General features: G+C 50.5%; 1 pseudogene; it reads right to left on the minus strand.

Moving 5' to 3' along the window:
• Positions 1-12,041: 12,041 nt before the first annotated feature.
• On the minus strand, positions 12,042-17,297 carry LOC112930522 (ubiquitin carboxyl-terminal hydrolase isozyme L1 pseudogene; annotated as a pseudogene).
• Between the last annotated feature and the right edge of the window lie 61 nt (positions 17,298-17,358).

Genomic DNA, 17,358 nt, shown 5'->3' on the forward strand with positions numbered 1-17,358 from the left:
GAAAGGGATGTGGAGCCCGGATGGTTGTACCATGCTCCCACGTCTCCTTTGCCCATTCCTTTTATTTTTATTTTTTGTGTAACTTGCCTAGAATACTTTGAGACAGCAAAAACTTCAGGTTTATTCACATTTGTATTTATTCAAGCACTTATAATAGGCAAAATGGGGCTTAAAGCTGGGTTATTAATGAAGTAATACATTTAAGAATCCAAGCAGGGCAGGTCTCCTAAAAGGATTTGACAGCTGGCTCTCATTGCTCGGGGTCTCACAAGACCACTTCTGTTTTCTTTCATTCAGCAAACTTGAAGAGTCCCTACTACGTGTGCTGCTTGATGCTGAGCTCTGAACGTAGCTGCAGTGAGCACGCTATCCCTACCCCCTTCCGCAGAGCTCGCAGTTTGGGTGAAGACCTCATGCAATGTGACCGACTCACAGTGACATGCAGCTGAAGAGGTTGAGAAGAGTTTACGAGATGTTTCTTCCTGGGAGACTGAAGGACCAAACAGAAATGTATTGTCCTGGGAGAACTGAGACCATCAGGAAGGAAAGAGTCTGTTGAAAGAATCCTTGCTGGCCAGCAGAACTGAACACATCTGAAAACGTGCCTGCCTGAGACCAAGGGTCCTGTCCCATCCAGGAAGCCTTTCCAGCCCCTTCCCACTTAGAATTTGTGGGAAATTCCCTTTCTCATATGTCTTGTTCGAAGCTCTATGACATTTCCACAATGAGTAGTTTTTATTTTGTGAATGTCTGACCCACTCAACTGTGAGTCTTGATAATACATCTTTGTGTATCCAGGGCACCACGGCTCACCTCCACACATCACCATCAGGATTATCTGCACATTGTAGGGCGTCTGGGTGGCTGAGTCTGTTAAGCCTCTGCCTTTGGCTCGGTCATAATCCTGGGATCCTGGGATGGAGCTCCACATAGAGTCATAGAGTTGTCCTCCCTGCTCAGTGGAGAGTCTGATTCTCTTTCTCCCTCTGCCCCTCCCCCTGCTCATGCTCTCTCTCTCTCTCACACATAAAATCCTAAAAAAAATTAAAAAATAAAAAAAAATAAAAAAAAATCTGCACATTGTGACAGCTCAGGGTGACATGCCAGACACTGCACTAGGGGATTTCCTGGCATTATCTTGTTTAATCCTTATAACAATTTATGACATCAGTCTCATGATTATCTCCATTTTACAGATGAGATTAGTTCTCAGAGAGGTGAGACGATTTGCCCCTGTACACAAGCAGGTGCACTGGGATGTAAACTTAGTTCTGTCCGATTTGGTTCTGGGATCCTACTCTGAAAGTTGGTGGCAAATCAGACTTTATAGATTTAAATTTCAATTTAGAAAAGTAGCTTTAAATTTTAAAAGTCTGGGATGTTCCAAAATGCTTTGTATCCACTAGCTCATTTAAGTCTTCTCAAGTAACGAAGGAATTTAACATACTAACTCCATTTTATGGAGGCCCAAACTGAGGCTCAAGGACTCACCAGAGGCTGATATTTGACTCAGACCAAGGCTGTATCTTTACTGCTATGCTCCACTGCAGTCTCCTGTAAAAGCTATTTAACTTCTCTGAGCTTCAGTTTCCTCTCTGGTAAAATCAGGATATGCTCAGTATCTAACTAAAATCACTTTTCAAAAAGTGATGAAACAACGTAAATGAAACAACGTTGGGGTACCGGGGTGGCTTAATCACAAAGGGCAGAGTCTAAAAGCAGGTTTCAGGCACTCGTATTTGTAGTACCAAAGGCATGTGACTTTGGGCAAGTCACTTAACCACTTTGAGCCCCAGTCTCTTCATATAAGAAATTACTTTCCCAACTTAGCTACTTAGTGTTTGTGAAGATAAAGTGCGACGCTGTCAGAAAGGTACTTCTCACCCAGAGAAGGTCTCTACCGATGGTAAGTGATCGCAAGTCCAAAGAAGGCTCAGAAGAGGCAACAGTCACTCAGTCAGCTGACTATCAGCTCCAGTGTGCACCCATTAGACCAGCGGAAGAGAGTGGATCGCAAATAACCCAGAGTTACGGGGTTGTCAACTGCCTCTTCCTCTCAGGATTTGGAATTTGCACCAATACTATCTCTTCGGGTTCTGGATATCTTCCCATTTGTAGCTTGAGCAGTTGAAATGCCAAGAAGTAAAACTCAGGTTAGGGAAGTGGGGTCTTGTCAGCCCCGCGAGTCATGCTTCCTGATGAGCAGCACCTGGACTCTCCATGTGCCTTCGGAATTGACTCTAAAAATTCACACCCCAAGGGGCCATTTGAACTAGGTTCTGCATGCCTCGCGGACATGTTCAATGGGACACCTTCAGTTTGCTCTCGTGACAACCAGAGACCCACTCTGAGGTTAAGTTGTGATGAAGCCTGTATTTTGAGAACATGATAAAATTGAGCTGTGTCCCCCAAAAGACTGCGGTCTGGGATTAGGGAATGGTAATTCCCTCTGGCTTACCCGAGCCAAACAGCACCTCCACAGGAGAGGCTTTTCAATAAGGGTGGTTGGGAGCGAGGTAGATTCTGGGAATGCATGTAGCTTTCCAAAGCTTCATGGAACATCTATCCAAAACAGTGACTTTCCACTGTTTTGACTGTGATCAGTTTGAAATGCATTTCACATTGTGACTTGATCTATTGATACACACATTGTAGTTTAAATCATTAAAAAAAAAATGCCTTTTTTTTGTGTGTGTGTGAATCCAAACGATTGGATAAGGGCAATTTTATATGTTCAACTTAATAACTAAGACAAAATTTCCCGAAACAATTCCTGTATGTTTTTTTTTAATCTTTTTTTAAATTTTTATTTATGATAGTCACACACAGAGAGAGAGAGAGAGGCAGAGGGAGAAGCAGGCTCCATGCACCAGGAGCCCGACGTGGGATTCGATCCCGGGTCTCCAGGATCGCGCCCTGGGCCAAAGGCAGGCGCCAAACCGCTGCGCCACCCAGGGATCCCAATTCCTATATGTTTTGACTCTATCTCATTAAAAAAAAAAAAATGCTGATTGTAACTTAATTTGTTTTATGATCTGCCAACAGGACAGGCCTTATTGGGAAAAAAAAACTCTTAGATCCACCATAAGAGAGAACTTTTGGGGTCCTTGGGTACGAGACAATACTTCTGAGAAAACACATTGCATTTTGTAACAATTAGGGAGAAAATTCCAAATTCAGTTATACTGTACGTCCTGGGGTCAATGCCAATTCTATCTTCCTGTTGATTCCCTCCTGCTGAAGACCATCAGGAATACACCTGCATTTGAACAAAGTTAGGCTTATGGGCTCTTTGCAAAAAGAGGGTCAGAGCAACCTGTGAACCTGCAGTGGAGAAGGGTGGGGGCATCTCAGCAAGAGGATGTCAAGGCAAGGGACTGTCCTGAGTGTATGTCAGGTGATTTGGAGGAGGGTCTGAGGAAACGGTTTAATTCTACGCTGGTAGCTTCTGAAAGTGCAGCCAACCCTGTGCTTGGCTATCTGACTTGTTATGCAGGTGGTAGAAGGGAGAGAATGGGCTAAAACCTTAATTAGCGATGATGCACCAGTCCTGTTTGGTTATTTTAAAGTTTGGACAGTATTCTTGTCATTATCTATGCATTCAGACTGCGATGGACTCTGCAGTGGCCTGGGTAGCCCCTTGCAGCAACTGAAGCCAGAGCTTATGCCCAGAGCAAGAGCCACCACAGCCACAATGGTGTCCACCCAGATGCCAGCGATGGCCCGCATTCTGGGGACCCAGGCTAGGTTGGCTTGGAGAGCTTGGCCCCTAGGGACAGGTCAGTCTCACCCTGATTGCTGACCACTGGACTCAACCAGGACAGAGAGCCTGGGGGTGCTGCTGCTGCTTTTTTTATTTTTATTTTTATTTTTTTTAATTTATCTATGATAGTCATACAGAGAGAGAGAGAGGCAGAGGCACAGGCAGAGGGAGAAGCAGGCTCCATGCACCGGGAGCCCGACGTGGGATTCGATCCCGGGTCTCCAGGATCGCGCCCTGGGCCAAAGGCAGGCGCCAAACCTCTCTGCCACCCAGGGATCCCTGCTGCTGCTTTTAAGCGGGGGGGGGGGGGGGGGGGGGGGGGGGGGTCTTGAAAAGAAATGAAGACATCCGGTTAGCTGTACGCTACAGGTCCAACGGGCCCAGCCCCGAGGCAGGAGAGGATGTGGCGGTCATCACTGAGGCAACCCTTGGCTGTACTGGGGGGCACTTCACGGGGTGGTGCGGCTGTCCTGGTAGGACATCTCCCTCAGGGGCCCTGGGCTCACCAGGCCCGCCAGGGGCTGTCCCACCTGGCTGCTGAAGGCACCCCAAAGGGGGCGGCCTGGGCTGCAGCCAGGTCTGAGTCACCGCTGACACACACCTTGAGGTCGCCAAGGAGCACCCCCGGTGGGTGGAAGCAGCAGGGGCAGGCCCCGGGGACCCGGCTGGGGTGCGGACCGCCTGCGAACAGGACTCTCGAAGAGGCTCACTGCACACTGTGCAGCCTGGGGGCTCTGGGGGCTCTGGGGGCGGGGAGCCCGCACTAGGCCTTGGGGGGGAGTCGACACTGAGCCCTGGGGGGGGAGCCGGCGCTGAGCTGGGGGGGATGAGCCAGCGGTAAGCCCTGGGGGGGGAGCCGGCGCTGAGCTGGGGGGGGAGCCGGCGCTGAGCCGGCGCTGAGCCCTGGGTGGGGGAGCCGGCGCTGAGCTGGGGGGTAGGCGGCGCTGAGCTGGGGAGGAGGCGCTGAGCGAGGGTGGGGGGGAGGCGACGCTGTGCTGGGGGGGGAAGCCGGCGCTGAGCTGGGGGGGAGGCAGCGCTGAGCTGGGGGGGGAGCCGGCGCTGAGCTGGGGAGGGAGCCGGCGCTGAGCGGGGGAGGAGGGGAGCCGGCGCTGAGCGGGGGAGGAGGGGAGCCGGCGCTGAGCTGGGGGGGGGAGCCGGCGCTGAGCTGGGGGGGGGAGCCGGCGCTGAGCGGGGGGGCGGGGGGGGGGGAAGCCGGCGCTGAGCGGGGGGGGTGGGGGGAGCCGGCGCTGAGCGGGGGGGGGGTGGGGGGAGCCGGCGCTGAGCGGGGGGGGATTGGGGGGAGCCGGCGCTGAGCTGGGGGGTAGGCGGCGCTGAGCTGGGGAGGGAGCCGGCGCTGAGCGGGGGGGGGGGGGGGGGGGGGGGGAGCCGGCGCTGAGCGGGGGGCTGGAGCCGGCGCTGAGCGGGGGGCTGGAGCCGGCGCTGAGCTGGGGGGGATGAGCCAGCGGTAAGCCCTGGGGGGGGCCGGCGCTGAGCTCTGGGTCCGAGTGGGCACTAGGTCTGCGGGGGGCCAGGGGGGAGTCCGCCTGAGCCCCCGGGGGCGGGGAAGGGCCGGAGCCTCCGCCGCCCCTGCGGGCTGACTTCTGCCGGGACCGCGCGGGGAAACGCGGCGGCGGGCACGTGGCGGGGCTGCTCCCTCGCCGCCGCTCCCCTACCCGGTGCCCGCGGGGCAGGACGCTGCAGCCTCCCCGGCCCTGCGCGCGCGGGGCGAGCGGATGCTGCGGGGGGGGGGGGGGGGGGGCGGAAGGCGGAGCGCAGGGCGGGGCGGGGGAGGAGGGGGGCGGGCGGGGGACGGAGGCCGCGCAGCTGTGGCGCCGCCCCGTGGGCCGTGAGCGTGGCGCGGGCCTCCCACGTGCACGCGGTCTGGGGTGAGCGTCTCGCCGCTTGGGTGCTGGGGCGCCCGGAGAAGCCGCGCCCGCCCAGCCCGCGCGGGGAGGCCGTCCCAGTCCCCCCCCCAAGCCCAGGGCGGCCGCGCCCTGCCCCTCAGCAAGTCCAGGGCCTGGGAGCCAAGTATGTCCAAACACGGGGCGGTGACTCGGCAGGACTTAGGCCTCTCCCCAGGGAGTTAGCTTCTCCTAGGCTGCCCTCCTTGAAGTTGGGGGGGGGGGGGCAGCAAGAATGGCCCAGATCAGAAGCACCAGGAGGAGTGAAACTCCGGCTTCGCGCTGGACCAGGGACAGCTGAGCTAGGCTGCTGGAGAGCAGGCCCCAGGACCCTTCCAATTGAGCTCTGTGAAGAAAATCAAATCTCATTTATTGGGCACCGAGGATTTTATTTTTTATTATTATTTTTATTTTTAAAGATTTTATTTATTTATTCATGAGAGAGACAGGCAGAGGGAGAAGCAGGTGCCATGCCAGGATCCTGATGTGGGACTCGATCCTGGGACTCCGGAGTGACGCCCTGAGCCGAAGACAGACGGGCAGCCGCTGAGCCACCCAGGCATCCCTGCACCAGGCATTTTAGTCTCACCGGCTCCTGACCACACGGTGCAGGCGGGGCCCTGCTGCTGCTGCTATTACACTGAGTGAGGAGGTGGCCCTAGGGCACAGCCTGGAAAGCTGGGTCTTTCCCCCTTTGACCTGGGCAGCTTGTGTATGAGGCACCTTGGCTGGGAGGTCACATTTGCTGCAGGCTGATTTCCTTCCTTGTGGGCCCTGGGCAGGTATTCCAGAAAGGACCCCCTTTCTGGCTGAGGCGGGCTCATAGTAGCTCTAAGAAGTGAGGCGGCTGTGTCCACGTCCCAGAGCCCTGGTGTATGGGCAGGGCAGAGCTTCTGAAGGGGGTGTAGCATCTCCATAAATAGCCCAGGGTCCAAGAATTTCAATCCTCCTTCCCAGCGGGGAGCTCCCCAGGGGTGCCCCATTTGTGGGATCAGGAGCTCCCCTAACTGTGACTCTGGGCGAGCTGCTGTATAACCCTAGGCTAACCTCTTACCAGTTGCCTTTTACATGAGAAGAATCTGAGGCTGGGAGAAGTCAGGTAAAGTACCAGGGCCACAGTTAGGCACACCTTGGAGCCAGTATTTGAATCTAGGTTCATGGAGCACCAAAGCACAGTTTTCATCCACTGATCTGTGCCAGCCCTTCCTAGGCAGTGTCAGGGTCTGGATTTAGGATCACTTGACCCCATGGAGTCACTCCTGGGTAGCCCTGGTTTCCACGGTGTGCTTGGAGCAAGTCTTTTCTTCCCACCGTGTGTGGGAGTGGGTGCATCATCCAGAGGAATGGGTGCTGGTCTTGATGTCCCGATATGAGTTGGAATCTGGGCCTTAGCAGTTTTATCAGCTGAGCCCTCCCACATCGTGGCTTTCTTCCCAGAGTCCCACTTCTCTCATCTGTTATACATTGAGAACAATACGAATCTCTTCAGGCTTGAGCTGTTAGTGTAAAATGCGCAGCAGAGTGCCTGGCACAAGATAAGGTGTCCATTTAGTAAAGTGGGTTAAGTGACTTGTTCAAGGTTTGGATTTGCACCCAGGATGGTCTGAATCCAACGTTTCGTGTGGTTCCTTCCAATATCTATTTTTGCATTCTTTTATTAAAAAGTATAATTGATTTCTCATAAGGCAGTTTGGGATGGATTATTTGCCAGAGAGAAGACTGTTCTCTGGGAAGACAGTAAAGCCTTTTTCCCCTGTTGGTGTAGCTTCTTCCTATGACAGGGACAAGTAATCATGCTGCTTACCACATCCTGCTCAGTCCCTGGGGCTTGTGACTTAAGAACAAACACCTTGTGTCACTATAAATCCAAGGGAGTCTGGAAATTCATCGTGTTTGGTGATAGCTCTTTCCCAGGATTTGGGGCAGAATTTGGCATTTTATAGCAATGGACACAGGAGAAGATAAACATGCTTTGGCTGAGTGGTGGCTAAGCATTTGCTGATAGGGATCAGATGCAAGCAGGAAGGGGGCAAGGAAAATTCTGAAGATTTTTTTTTAAAGATTTTATTTAATTATTTGACAGGGAGAGAAAGAGCGAGAACACAAGCAGGGGGACTGGCAGGCAGAGGGAGAGGGAGAAGCAGGCTTCTTGCGGAGCAGGGAACTGGATACGGGGCTCCATCCCAGGACCCTGAGATCATGACCTGAGCTGAAGGCAGATGCTTAACCCACTGAGCCACCCAGGTGCCCCTGAAGATGTTTTGTTACCAGCGCTGGGCAGCATTTGCTGAGGCCTTGGGGACTAGGGGGTCACATCCCCAGACTGTTCCGAGGCAGCATAAGGAACACGCAGGCAGGACAGCCTTGAGTTAGATACCAAGGCTCTGTGACCTCGGATAAGAAGTGTGACTTCCTGCAAAACAGGAGCAAATAGGACTTTCTTAGATATTGAAAAACATTTCAACAAATGCTTGTTACAGAAAATTCAAAGAGTAAAGAGGTTAGATAAAGTGAAAAAGATCTCCTTCAGCCAGTTCCACTCCCCAGGGATCACCGTGTGAACAGGGGGACATCTCTTCACACATGTGACAAGCACATATATGCACACTGTCTTCTTTTACAAAAATGGTACCAGGCCATACACACTTTCCTTTTACCCACAGAGAAATTGATTCCCAGGGAAAGTAACGGGTGCACAAGGTCACACAGAAGAGATTGTAGCAGGGCTGGATCCTGGCTGGAGTCCCTGCCTCCTGGCCCCACACCCCATGCCCCACCCTGCCTCACAGCAGCCCCACCCCCGCCATCCTTATTCCACTTGAGCATTCCAAGGGACACACATACAGTTACCCTTGTGGATAAGCAGAGGAATAACCAAATACTTAATACCATGCACTTTGCAATCCCAGCCCATCAGAGCCCACAGGGGGTGGAAATGGCCTTCCTGAGGTTACTGGCTAAATATTGGCCCTGTGGGGGGGGGGCCTCATTTTCCCACCTTTCTCATTGTCTCTCAATGCATAGTTAGGAAGGAAATACAGGAAGGGAGGGAGGGAAGGAGAGAGGAAGAGAGGAAGGAAGGAAGCTGCAAAATGGTCTTAAATAATACCACAGAGGAAGAAAGAAAACACTTTCAACAGAATCATAAGTGTTATTAACTGTAGTTATTTTTAAAAATAAGGATGAAGGAGATCGTTCTGCTTGAGAAAGGGGGAAGAGGCAACAAGGAAAAGAATGAACTAAAAAGGAAGAGTTTGGCAGAACTGGGTTTGGGATACAGCTTTGCACTCCATGGCTCTGTGACCTTGGACAAATGACTCAATCTCCTTGAACTTCCTTTCTGTAAACATCTGTGAACATGAACGGGAGGAGGAAAACAAAGAGGAATTGAACCAAGATTATACCAGTTAAGGCTGAGGGGTTTGGGAGACTCTTAGTCTGGTGGGTGGGCTTATATGTAGTATACAAGTCAGGGTTGGTGCAGGGAGCCTGGATTCCAGATGGGGTCTTATGGCCTTTCTCACCCTGAGTTCAAGCTGATGGGGACTCTGGATTGAACCTCTAAATAAGTCTCATTCTATAAAATCATATGGTTTATCTGTTAGAGATTGGAAGAACGGCTGAGAGGATGTGGAGGTACAGTCACAGGGACAAACATGAAGGATGGAGTGGCTTTCAGCCCCTCAATTTATGAAGCACACCTCTGACTGAATTTTCCCCCGCCATGAGCATATTTTCTGCCTGCTTCATTTATTTTTTATTTTTTTTATTGGAGTTCAATTTGCCAACATATAGCATAACTCCCAGTGCTCATCCCATCAAGTGTCCCCCTCAGTGCCCATCACCCAGTCACCCCAACCCCCTGCCCACTTCCCCTTCCACCACCCCTTGTTCATTTCCCAGAGTTAGGGGTCTCATGTTTTGTCACCCTCACTGATATTTTCACTCATTTTCTCTCCTTTCCCTTTATTCCCCTTCACTAATTTTTATATTCCCCAAATGAATGAGACCATATAATGTTTGTCCTTCTCCGATTGACTTACTTCACTCAGCATAATACCCTCCAGTTCCATCCACGTCGAAGCAAATGGTGGGTATTTGTCGTTTCTAATGGCTGAGGAATATTCCATTGTATACATAAACCACATCTTCTTTATCCATTCATCTTTCGATGGACACCGAGGCTCCTTCCACAGTTTGGCTATTGTGGCCATTGCTGCTGGAAACATCGGGGTGCAGGTGTCCCGGCATTTCATTGCATCTGAATCTTTGGGGTAAATCCCCAACAGTGCAATTGCTGGGTCGTAGGGCAGGTCTATTCTTAACTCTTTGAGGAACCTCCACACAGTTTTCCAGAGTGGCTGCACCAGTTCCCATTCCCACCAACAGTGTAAGAGGGTTCCCCTTTCCCCACATCCTCTCCAACATTTGTTGTTTCCTGTCTTGTTCATCTTCCCCATTCTCACTGGTGTGAGGTGGTATCTCATTGTGGCTGCTTTAAAAGCCACCAGTGACCATACAATAAAAGGCTCCTGGAATGCAAAGCATTTGATTTTGTTCTAGAAGCCGGGCGCTCCCTGCTGCAGGGGCACCAGCGAGCAGCAGAGGGCAGTGCAGACAGCCGCATCCGGCAGGCGGGTTGTGCTAGGGAGCGGCCTGAAAAACGGTCTCATCCCAAATGTGGTTAAAAAAAAAAAAACACAGAGCGTAAAATTGACCATTGGAACCATTTCTGACTGCTTAGTTCATTAGGGTGAAGTCTCTTCACGTTGTTGTGCAATGTCTAGAACTTTTTTTTTATCTTACAGAACAGAAGCCACACGCCCCTTACACCACAGTCCTCTGTGTTTCTGGGAATCTGACTGCTCTCAGTAACTCGGGCGAGTGGAATCATCCAGTGCTCGTCTTTTTTGGACTGGCTCTTTTCACTTAGAAGAAATCTTTCAGGGTTCCTCCACGCTGTGGCATGTGTTGGGCTTTCCTTCCTCTTTGAAATGATTCTTTTTGCCTTTGGCACAATATGCACACGGCACAGATTTCCTCTGCCTGGATTTGACTCTTCCCAGAATGTCATATATCGGTGGTGTCCTTCAACTCCTGCCTCCGCACGGAATGTGCGGGACTCAGGGAGGAAGGGGAAAGAGCAGGGGAACTGCCCCAGTTCCTTTGTTCAGTGGGCAGTCCCTTGAAGGGCCTCTTGTATAAGACAGGACGTTGTACGTACTCTCCTGTAACTCAAGATTTCCATGCTTGGGGGTCCATTTGGAAGAAATGATTCAAGAAAGAAAGAAAAATTCACATTCACAACCTTTGGAGAGGCATCAGTGGTGGTGCACTGCTCACAGCTCCCTGCAGGAGGGAGGCTGCTCTGAGACCTCCAGCTGCTGCCCGTCTGGGGTCTGCTCCACATTTGGGCCACATGCACACTCTTCCAGGGGATGGGAAGAAATGTCTCCCACTCGAGGGGTGGGAGCCCAGTGTGCATATACACGCTTGTGGACCCTGCACAGTGGCCGGGGAGGAATGCATATGGGGGTGGAGGGAACCTACAGTGCAGCTGTGAGGTAAGAGGTTAGGCAAGAGGTTGGCAGGGAAGGCAGGATGGGCATCCCAGCTGGGGCAAGTGCTGGGTCTGTCTGGCCCCGGGAGCCAATGTAGTGGGCCAAGGCAGGCCTTATCCACAAGCTGGAGGAGAGGTAGGGGGAATCCTGGAAGGCAGAGCCAGGAGAGGCCCTTGGGTGCAGGTCCCCAGCGGCAGGGGTGGATCCACGGACTCAGAAGAAGTTGCCCCAAGAGGCTAGCTCTGCCCAGAGCACTATCTGGTTTCCTCTTAAATCTAGATCACAGGGCAGCCTGGGTGGCTCAGCAGTTTACCGCCACCTTCAGCCCAGGGCATGATCCTGGAGACCCAGGATCAAGTTCCACGTCAGGCTCCCTGCACGGAGCCTGCTTCTCCCTCTACCTGTGTCTCTGCCTCTCTCTCTCTGTGTCTCTCATGAATAAATAAATCTTGAAAAAAAAATTCTTTCTTTCTTTCTTTCTTTCTTTCTTTCTTTCTTTCTTTCTTTGACAAACAAACCACATCCAAGGCCTTAACTTACAGATGCAAACCGAAGGAGCCATTTAAACATTAGCTATTGAGGTACAATACATACGTTGGGAGGAAAATGCTTCTCCATCTGAAGCTTATACCAAACTTTGCTTGATCGACAGCTGAGCTCTGCTAGTGCTTGGGTGTGGCTGAGGGTAAGAGCATATCTGCAGAACCAAAGGAGAACAGCTGTGTTCCACAAGTACTGAAGCATTTTAGACTGCATTAGTTGGGAGGAGGGGGTAGGTTTCACATAGAAGGGAAGAGGGGGGACAAAAGCTATGTCCCCCCCCCCCGGGCATTAGGCTGCCTTGCAGAGTGCCACAGCAGAAAAGCGGACCTCCCCTTGCGCACACTCAGTGAATTCTCTGCAGACCTTGGCGGCATCCTGCAGCAAGGAGTCCTCTGAACTGGTGCCATGGTTTACTGGAAAAGGCATTCGTCCATCAAGTTCATAGAGATGGCCATCCACGTTGTTAAACAGAATAAAATGAAAATTCACTTTGTCATCTACCCGACATTGGCCTTCCTGTGCCACGGCATCATGGGCTGCCTGAATGGCCTCATTCTTTTCAAAGCATTTTGCTCGGTCTTCAGGGGACAGCTTCTCCGTTTCAGAAAGAAACTGTTTTAGGACTGACCCATCCTCAAACTCCAGTTTGTCGTGGTAATTGGCCACTGCATGGATAAGCCCGATGGTACCACAGGAGTTCCCAATGGTCTGCTTCATGAAGTACACCTTAGGACTGACTTCCTGTCCCTTCAGTTCTTCAATCTGTTGGGCAAATGGGCTTTATGCTAAACCCTGAAGGACAAATAGGACTTAGACAAAGAGCAGAAAGAAGAATGTTCTAGCAGAAAAGTTATTGGTAGGGCAGCCTCATCACAGAATTTAATGCTTCCACCTTTTTGGCCAAGGGCTGTGCTCCCACTGGACCCATCTTGTTCCCACAAATGGCCCTGAACGTGCCCTCATCTTTTTTTTTTTTTGTGCCCTCATCTTGAATCTGCAAATGCTGCTTCCAGTTACTGATGCCTAGCCAGGGAGGGACCTCTTATAAATCCCCTGGATGTGTAAGGATTTACTTATTTGAGAGAGAGAGAGAGAAAGGGAGCAGTGGAGGCCAGAGGGAGAATCTCAAGCAGACTCATTGAGCTTGGAATCTGACCAGGGGCTGGATCCCACGACCCCAAGATCATGACCTGAGCTGAAATCAAGACTCAGACAGATGCTCAACAGACCGAGCCACCCAGGCGCCCCAATCCCCTGGATGCTTAAAATAGACTTGCTAAGTGTTGGTGTAGTGATCAAGGTCATATGTCATCTCCCAGATGGGTTAGAAAAAGAAAAAGAAATAGAAGGGACTTAGAACATTGGGGGAATCTATTTTTGTTTTTGTTTTGTTTTTTAGCTCTGGCGTAAATATCTTAGAGGAATGAGCTCAGGTTTCAATAAAAGAACAGTCACTCATACCTGCTCTTGTGGGTGGAGGATGACTGGTTAAACTTAGGCCACCCATCTACCAGCACCTGCAGGTTAATGAGTCCTTACATGGAAGATTGTACCCTAAACTTGAAGCAGTCCGAATCACTGGGAGAATCAGACATAGGGAGCATCCGATGCCTGTGAGTAAATCCTGAAATAAATTCATACCCAGGCTGTCAGGGCCAGAGTCTATGTACAGCACGTTCACCACTGGAGACCCTTTTCCCTTGGGCGAGGCCAGCAAACTGCGTTGGGGGTCCCCCTTCTGGTGTGTCCCCTTGGAGGAGTATGATAGGAAGGCTGCAGGAGAGCCAGCGTTTATCAGCATAACAGAGGGGCTTGGTGAATTTACCATATGGTTTGTCTTTCTTTTTTTTTTTTTTTTTAATTTTGTTTATTCATTCATGAGAAACACAGAGAGAGAGAGGCAGAGACACAGGCAGAGGGAGAAGTAGGCTCCACGCAGGGAGCCGATGTGGGACTTGATCCTGGGACTCTAGGATCACGCCCTGGGCCGAAGGCAGGAGCTTAACTGCTAAGCCACCCAGGCGTTCCCATATGGTTTGTATTTCTCTCTCAGGCCTACATTGCCTGGTCCAGGAGCTGCAGGCTTGAGAAAACTGCAAACAAGGTGATGCACCTAAACCATCCTGCCCTTCAGAGACCCCCACAGAGGTAGCAGGAGTGAGGGGAGCTCAGTACTGCCACACTCTAGAGCATCCACCTTTGATTCTGTCAGGGTAAAGGAAACAGCCATGACATTGGAAATGGGGAGGGGGGATAAATAAGAGTCAGCTGCCTGGCCCCAGTATACGCTCTGGGACAGATACGCGTCAGGGCTGTCCCTAGACGGCTGGCTCCATGTGAGGCTCACTCCTGTCACAGGCGTTGTAGTCTGTCAGCTTTTGCCCGAAATCCAGCCACTCGACAGGCACTGGGCCACACGAGTCGTTAGCAAGAGGGCTGAAAGCACACCCGTCCCAACTGATCAGATGTGCCCTGGGCAGGCAGCAGGGGAGTGTGTGCTCATCATGCTCCTGAGTTTCTGGAATGAGACTTGTTGTTGTTTGACAACACATTTTGAAACAGGCTGGGAACTTTGGCCTAAGACATCTGTTTTCAGAGATAGTGGGGGAGCAAGGAGGAGCCTCTCTCCCTCTCTCTCTTCCTTGTTCGAAACCATCTTTTATAATGTGAACCCTCTACTGTTTACATTTTCTCATACTCGTGTTCTGACAACCATTCTAGAGACCGACCGCAGTCAGGGCTGAAAAAGAACCGACAACCAAAAGAACACAAGAGAGTAGTCATGCCAAGTTAGGGCAGGCTTAAAACTAGAAATTGCAGTATAGCAGAGAAGAAGAAATTAAAATGGTGACATTAAAACAAACGTTGTAAAGCATCCAAAAACAGGAGGAGAAAAAAATGTTCATGAGAGCAAATTTTTTTTTAAAAGATTGATTTATTTGTTTTAGAGAGAGAGAGAGAGAACATGCACAATCGGGAGGGACAGGAGAGAGAATCCCAAGCCGACTCCGAGCTGAGGGTGGAGCCCAATGCGGAGCTTGATATTAGGACCCTGGGATCATGATCTGAGCAGAAGCCAAGAGTCGGCTGCTTAACCAGCTGGGCCACCCAGCTGCCCCAAGAGGGCAAAATTTAAATAAAATTCAGCAATAGTAAGATCAAAAAAGAAAAAAAAAGGAGAGGAATCAGGAAAATAGCATTTATTCATGACAATAACTGTAATTAGGCTGTGGTTTCAGTGGTTACACATGAGGTACTGTATGAGCGCTTCAGTGGATCTCACACACTCCTCACAAGAACTCAGAGAGAATAAAAGCAGTTATTCCCACTTGAGAGGATAATGGCCTGGAGGCCTGACAGATAAAACAGCTGTTTTGGGGTCAGCCAATGAGTGGCGAAGATGGGATCCCAGCCCAGGACGTCTGATTCCAAAGCCTACACTCAAATTGGATGAAAAGCTTCAGCTGCTTTCATTCACATCCCTTCCAACATCCACTGAGAGCGTTTTCCCTTTCCTCCCAACGCCAACTGTGTGGGGTCATTTGCAGCATCACTGCGTCAGCCCTCTCTGGTGCCTGCTGGACGTCCAGCAACTCAGTTCAGTTCTGACACTACCTAGAGTTGGTGAAGACCCATGGGTCAGAGGGCAGTCCTAAGTCCCGGGCACCTGTCCTTCTGACAGGTTGGCTAGAAATCAGATCTTCCTGTGACCCCCTCCTCAGCCTCGATAATTTGCCAGAATGGCTCACAAAGCTCAGGAAGCCACTTTATTTCTGTTTACTGATTTCTTGTAGAAGATACAAATGAAGAGCCAGATGAAGGTGCCCATAGGGAGCGGAATGATCCAGAAGCATCCTGAGCATGGAAGCTTGTGTCCCTGTGGCAATGGGGTACACCACCCTTTTGGCATGTGGTTATGTTCACCAAACAGAAAATTCTCCAGGTCCTGTCATTCCGTTTTTTTTTTTTTTAAGATTTTATTTATTTATTTATCATGAGACACACACAGAGAGAGAGGCAGAGATATAGGCAAAGGGAGAAGCAGGCTCCCTGTGGGGAGCCCCATGTGGGACTTGATCCCAGGATCATGCCCTGAGCCAAAGGCAGATGCTCAACTGCTGAGCCCCACAGGTGCCCCACATTTAGAGGTTTTTATGGAAGTTCCATTACATGGGCATAACTGGTTAAATCACTGGCCAGTGGTAATTAAACTCAGTCTGCAGCTTCTTTGCCCCCCCTAGAGGAGAGAATGAGAATGAAGTTTCTGACTTGCTCATCACAGAGTTGGTTCCTCTGGCAACCAGCTCTCTCCTTACAATGTATCAACGGGCCCACCTTAAGTCACCTTATTGGCAGAAACTCAGGTATGTGTGAGAGGGGGTTGTTACGAATAACAATACATCTCATTACCCCACCCATTAAGAAATTCCACGAGTTTTAGGAGCTCAGTGCCAGGAACTGGGGATAGAGATCAAATATATGTATTTGTTATGTCACAAAGTTGAAGCAAAATTAAGAAAAGTATTGTGTCAGGGGTCCCTTATATACTCTCAGGTTCAGCGATTTGTTAGAAGGACTCACAGAACTCAGAAAAGTTGTTTTATTCATGGTTATGGTTATTACACTAAAAGGATACAGATTAAAATCAGCCAAGGAAAAAAGCCACAGAGGGCCAAATCCAGGTGAAGCAGGCATGAGGTTCTAGTTGTTCCCTGCCAGGGAGGTTGTATAGACAGTGCCTTGTTCTTCCACCAGTGATGCGTGACAGCACATACAAATTCTTGCCAACCGGGAAACTCACCTGAGTCTTAGTATCCAGAATTTTTATTAGGATTCAGTCATATAGGCATGGAGTCCCGCCCCAGAGATCAAACTGTGTAGCTCAACCCCCGAGGTGAATGAAAAGAAGGGTTACCATAAATCACATTGTTAGCATAAATAATCTGGCATAGACCAAGGTCTCAGATATACAAAGATATGCTTATCACGCTGGACAGCCCAAGGGCTCAGAGGAGGGGTGCCAAGAGCTGCTGGCTTGCGAATGTGTGGGGTGCTAGCAGCCCAGCTCTGCTGAGTTAATCCTTTCCCGCTTAGTTATGTTTAAGATAAAAGTAAAAGATATGCAGTAAAAGGCAATAGTGTAAAGCAACTGAGGGTTGACATCATAAAAAAAATAGTTTAAGAAAAATAAAATGGGGCCACCTGGGTGGCTCAGTGATTGAGTCTCTGCTTTCAGCTCAGGGCGTGAACCTGGGGTCCCGGGATCAAGTCCCAAGTTGGGCTCCCCACAGGGAGCCTACTTCTCCCTCTGCCTGTGTCTCTGCCTCTCTCCTTGTGTCTCTCATGAATAAATACAATCTTTAAAAAGAAAAAATAAAATGAAACTAGATATTAGACTTGAGGTCTATAAAAAGTGTTCTGAGAAATCCCTCAGAAAAAGATTTCTTGCTGAAGCCACAGGCTCTTTCTTCTCGAGGTAGGGCTTGGCAGAGAGCCTTGACCTACCTTCTTGTTTGCCAGGCTCTTCATCTTACGTTCTGATTACAGGTCCTTTATTTTGGGTGGAGTGGAGGTAGTGAGGGTAGAGCCC

The sequence above is a fragment of the Vulpes vulpes genome, chromosome 5 (genome assembly GCF_048418805.1).
Source record: "Vulpes vulpes isolate BD-2025 chromosome 5, VulVul3, whole genome shotgun sequence".
NCBI classification, from domain to species: domain Eukaryota; kingdom Metazoa; phylum Chordata; class Mammalia; order Carnivora; family Canidae; genus Vulpes; species Vulpes vulpes.